Source organism: Epinephelus moara, chromosome 7 (assembly GCF_006386435.1).
Source record: "Epinephelus moara isolate mb chromosome 7, YSFRI_EMoa_1.0, whole genome shotgun sequence".
In the NCBI taxonomy this organism is placed as follows: domain Eukaryota; kingdom Metazoa; phylum Chordata; class Actinopteri; order Perciformes; family Serranidae; genus Epinephelus; species Epinephelus moara.
Genome location: NC_065512.1, coordinates 38900747 through 38906843, shown reverse-complemented (window position 1 = coordinate 38906843; position 6097 = coordinate 38900747).

Below are 6097 nucleotides of genomic sequence, written 5' to 3'. Positions count from 1 at the left end.
TAGAGGCCATATTGTTAGCTTTACTGGTATTTGCCTCTACATATTAAACAATTTGTCACATTTACTGTAAAATAGGAAACCATACCATAAGAGTACCATACTGTCTTGTTGGAGTTTATTGTATTTGATCACCGTTCCAGTGTAAACAGACTGTATGCTAAAACACCTGCCTAGAACTTGTACACGGTATGGATTTGTTGTAAAGGTGAACTGGCAGTGCATTTTAAAGTTTTGGTTTGAATGAATGACATCCAGCAAGGCAAAAAAATGTATCATTTTGCTATTACATACTATTTTCTGCATTGCAATAGCAAACAAAAGCATACTAAATTCAGCATTTGGAATTGGGACATTGACTTTTTTTTTTGTTCCAGCATGTTTTTACTGTGTAATGTGTGTGAATGATCAGTGTTGCCACACCCAGGGTGATGAAACACCATGATGTGTGGGCAGATTGTTCACACACCGCAATCTTCCAGTTATGCTTCCTGAACAATACCACCCTCTGCCCTCCCACGCAGAGTATTTAAAGGTTAAGTACACACACACACACACACACACACACACATCCAAATACTGCTGTATACATAGAGGCCACGGTCATTCTCAGGTTCTCCTTTCTCTGAGATTGGGGTTACACACAAACATCCACACACATTCACTCACAAATGCATCTACACACACTTTCACACACTGCAGCAGTCTCTTAGGTCACAGCAATTCATACATACACCTATTCTGGGGTCAGGGTTACACACACACATAAGTACAAACGCACACACAAAGACCTTCCCCTAGTGAGACTGCGGCTCTACCAATAAGGCCTCAGGTCTGCAGCAACAGCAAACTCCCCCATAGAGACCAAAGCCAATTTATTTCAGTCAGCCTGCTGGTGACAGAAACGGAAGCTTTAACAGAGGTCAAGCTGACCAACCTGCCCGCTGGGAAATACCAGCCAGCCCATATACTGCATTTATATACTGGAGAACTGAGGCGTTTACTCTTTTTTACCACAGTGCAGGTAGTTTTACTGTATGTCGTAATAGAGGGAATTAAGCCAGTGTAAATCAGCTCGCCCACACTGCTTCTTAAATGGGCAGTTCCTTCTGATAGTAAAAAAGCAAGCTGTGTTTGATGAGTTCTGGCCTTTACTTAAAATATTTATTGAAATAAAACGTCTTGTTGACCATATGCTATACATATATAACTAATGCACGCTGCTGTTGAAAAGTTTGGAATCGCCTGCCATAAAAGTTTGATTGTGTACAGATGGGTTAGACTGCTGGGAGGACTACTAGTCATTGGTAATAGAAACTGGAGACTTAGCATCCAAAGTGTGCAGATTTAAATGAGAACAGGTTGCTGTTTCACTGTCAAGTGCACAATGATGCTGATTAACAAATTGAATTAAAGGTCCAGTGTGTATGATATTAGGGGGTTATATTGGCAGAAATGGAGTATAATAACTATGTTTTCATTAGTTTATGATTACTTGAACTAAGAATCGTTCGAAGTAACATAAGGCATTACCAACAGGATTTTGGGTAATACCTGTATTGTTACATGTATAATGTAAGGTAATGCATTATCGCCTGAAATAAACTGTTCATTTTTCATTTATCCACACTGATCCACTTCTGCCATCAGAAAAAAAAATTCCCCTGAAGGTTGTGTGTTGTCATGCCATTATGCTACATTATCATGTTCAGTGTGTTTCCATTAATACACCTGCAACGTTTACAGCTTATCCCATTCTGCTTTTGCATCCTAAGGCTGCTATAAAGCAACAGGGATAAGGGGCTGGCCTCCGTTTTTTTTTTTTTTTTCTCGTCCCGATGAGAATGGTGTTGGGTATCAGCAGCCTCCTCCCTCTTCACTCATGTTTCTGGTGTTTTTCCCCTCTCCCAAGTGTTTCTTGTCTGTCTCTCTCTCCTGTCTGTGTTAGTCTCTCCTTTGCTGCAGGGCGTGGCTGGCCACTCTCCCTCTCCTGTTCGTCCCCGCCTTCTCTGCCTCCACTGCACACCTGCCATCAATCAGCCTATCAAGAACTCACCTGCCTGCTCACTATAAAGACTCCAGTTCAACTTCCAGTATTCATCAAATCGTCCCTGTCCCACAGTGGTAACTACTCAGACTCTTAAGAACCTCCTTGAATGTTTTTGCTGCCTGTTTTTGCCTTTTTGTCAGCTCTTTTTCCCTGACTGCTGTCTCCTGTGCTTCAGGTCTCATTTCCAGTCGTAAGCCAGCCTTGCCCTGCTTTGTGTCTGTCCCTGAGACTCTTAAGATTGTGTGTTAGGACGAAACACACTTTTCTGCCTGTCCACTCTCCACCTCTGTATTTTTTGTAGAGTTTTGTTTGGTGATATTTTCACTGGGAACATTCCATTAAATTTTTGTTATCTTTTCACTTTTTGTCTCCGAGTCTGAATTGATGCATAGTGGGTCCTATTCAGTACTTAAAGTGGACATGAAACGTGCATGTTTTGGCACTGGTAGTGGGAAAATATATTTAAAAAACTTGATTTTAAAAAGTTGTTAAAACCATAGATATGACAAATTTATTTATTTATACCCAGTGAAGCATTTCTGAACCTGGTTGAATGCCACACTTTTTGAAAATGGAGGAAGATGAACTCAAAAGGCCTGTTGAGTCTGTGACAAGTCCCATTGCATACGCATATGAGCCAATAAGGCGTGGGAACCGAGCAGTGATACGGGTGGAAGAATTCGTGAAGCCGGTGATTTGGGGCCAAGGGCGGGTTGGCAACATTACTTGGTGTCAGTGTGGTTATTGTACGCCAATGCCCACTGTGCTAGAGTCTGTCTGCTGTCAGGATGCTGGTCTGGACCATCTTCTACATGACCACTCCTGCATCAAGATGGTGCGCACAGTCAGCATCCTGTGCCCGGAGGTGGACGTGTTGGAGGTGGTAATGCTTTCACTGAGGGACGTCAGAGCTGAAATACTGGAGTGTCCTGTCAACAGCAGGTAAGTTAAGCTAGCTGTAACTGCGGACGAATGACCCAGTAACCGTATGCGGTGGGCAACGTCCATTCCGACATCCCACCACTCCGACATGGGCCTCTAATTGTCTAAATGGCAACACTTAATTTTCCATCAAATGTCCCATCATTCGGACAATTTTTTTCTCCTATGGTCAGAATGACGGAATTTCTTTTTTTTTTTAAACATCCTGCCTTTCCGACAATTCCTTTAATGGCCTGTTTTTTTTACCCAAAAGATTTTGCACTAATGATATGCCGGCGCAAATACACCCCTAACTCCACAACCTCGCAAACCAACTTTAATAATCTATTATCAAAATCTCCTGAAATGTCAAATATCAAAATACAGGTATTAATGTAACTCGGGCGAGTCTGAAACATGTTAGATTCATGTCTGAATCACAGGGATCACTGACTGTAAGCAGAAATACAGTGTCAGTGACCTGTCACAGCAGCCAGCTGGAGCGGAGCTCTCCACAGAGCCCATGCGTCTTTATGCACACTGGCAGCATATGCAACAATAATAATTGCAATTACAGATAGCCTATCAATGACAGCGCTCCAGTTACACACCTGAAATCACTGACTAATTCCAGCGAGAACATGTCACCTGGTACAGAGGTGAGCATCATTAACATGCAGAGACTGAGAATAATTGAGATGTCCGCTCCATGCGCAAAAAGTTGGAATAAGTTGGTTCCTTCTATTCTAAACTACTATTCTCTGGTGACTACAGGTCAGGACAACTGAACCGTGAACTAGTGTCTGATTACAAAATTACTATCACTACCACTAACGAGCGATCTCCTCCCCTGTCCTCCTCTAAAAACTGTTAGGTTATGATCAGACATCAATGACAGCTCACCTGTGTCGGACGTCCCGGTGCTGCAAATAAAACCAATTTCATATATTAGGCTACCCAAAACTTATTTTTTTAATTTTTTTTATCTTTTATCTTTTGAGTTTTAAATCAATAAGTGAACAGAGCCCCAAGACGCGTGTGCCAGACACACAGAGGCATGCGTAAAACACCAATTTTGACCACTTATGCTGTTTAGTTGCTTTTTTAGTTAACTTTCGTTTCTTTTGGATTTTTGTGCGTATTATAGAGCCGTTTTGGTCCATGTTTGTAAGCCTTTTTTTCCTGGATAAAATTTTCTAAAGTTGCAACAAGCGGCGTCGGAGTGTGTGATTGAAAACCACCACGTCCTGCTTCCTGTTCAAGGCATCTCCTCCTTCGGATGCCAAGACTTTGTGTTTATTAATTAAGCTTTCACTGACTGTATCACATCTGTACACATGTCTTAAAACATGAAAAATGCATGAACAGAAAGAACGGAGCCACCTGTTGAGTAACACACATTTCCTTATATGGAAAGCCTTGTCAGAATGGTGGGACGTTTGCATGTCGGAATAGGGGTATGTCGGAATGGCATTATGTCGGAACAGTGTTATGTCGGAATGGTGGGATGTCGGAATGACAGCATGTAACCCCGTATGCAGTAAAGAAAACAAATACAAGCATGTTATGAAACCAACGTTTGGGAAACTGCTGTCAAAACTCTGTGACGTAGACAGTTTGATGTCGAATATTCAGACATTCAGTCGGGTTTATCCTAAATAACTTTTGAGTGAGATCAGCAATACACATTTGAAGTATATTCTGGAATCTGAAAGGAATGATTCAATATTTTGTACTTTGTACAGAATGATACATAACAGTAGATATGAAGCAAGGCTCAAGTTAACATAATTTACCACATGGATTTTCACTCTCACTCTAACAAGTGTACACATATAAAGGAAAAAAGATACCCTGTTATATCTTTCGTGGCAACAAACAATGAGTTTATGAGCTTAAAAAATTGAGACTGCATGAACAGCAGACAGATCTGGAGAGGAAATGTAGCCTATGGATACATGTGGTTATACTAAAACTATGAAAAAAAGGTAACTTCTGCACACTTACTCCAAACCACAAAAGTTTAATAATGACAACGTTTTATCCTACTTGGATCTTCATCAGGTCACAATGTTCAAAAAATGGAAAACATACCTATATTTATACATCATGCACACCAATAGGCCAATAAGCTCTATGATGGCAGGTGTGGTTACCCATCCAAGCCGCCCAGGGTGATACACATCCAAAAACAATGAACAATTCAATAAAGTACATAGAAAAAAGGCAGTAACACAACAGCCATACTTCAAAATATCAAACATACATCTTATATATAAACATTATATTAGATTCATCATCCATGTTTCAGAATGTACATCACCTTTGTTCAAATATTGTTTACTAAATCTAACCAATACATTTCTTTTCCGTCAGTCTCTTTAGGTTGACTGCATACAGGCAGTGTACCCTCTGGGCCAGGGGCCATTTGGGGAAGATGAACCGGATCCCGATTCCAGCCTGTGTGGTCAGCTCCATCAGGGCTGTTTTTCCCTCCCCGGAGTACCATAGATTTGAGCATAGATTTGAATATGCCTACATGTATGATGAAGTGTTTCGTTCAGTGTTTGCCATTAAATATGATTTACTGTTTATATTTAATGAAGTGGTTGAATGTGCATTTAAATGCTATTTAGTAATTGTGTTGCTCTAATGCATGTTTGAAAGTTTATCATCAAACAAATAATTATTTATATCATTATTATTATTGTTGTATTCACACATCAATACTGTCTGCAAGAAAGACTTATTCCAGTAATATGATATACAGGGGTTAAAGGAAGAAAAAAATTTGTGCCTGAAATGTGGAGCACAGAAGAATTGTGTGCCTGAAATCTGAAATCTTTTCCAGAGCGGGGGAGCTTGGTGTTGCGGACACAAAATAAAGAAATAGAAATGTATGTGTTGCAAAGGAACATGTTTAGTATTAAAACGAACAAAATGATTATAGCTTTAGTCGTTACTTTTCAGATTAAACTTTTATAGCATAATGAGTTTATAAATAAAGATTAAACTTTCAGTGGTTACCAGACTTTTTGCCTTGGTGCTATTTATTTTTAGAAGCTAAATCATTTAGGCTGTTTGCAAAATTGTATCGCGCTTGATGTGAATTAAACAGGCAGTTACGTC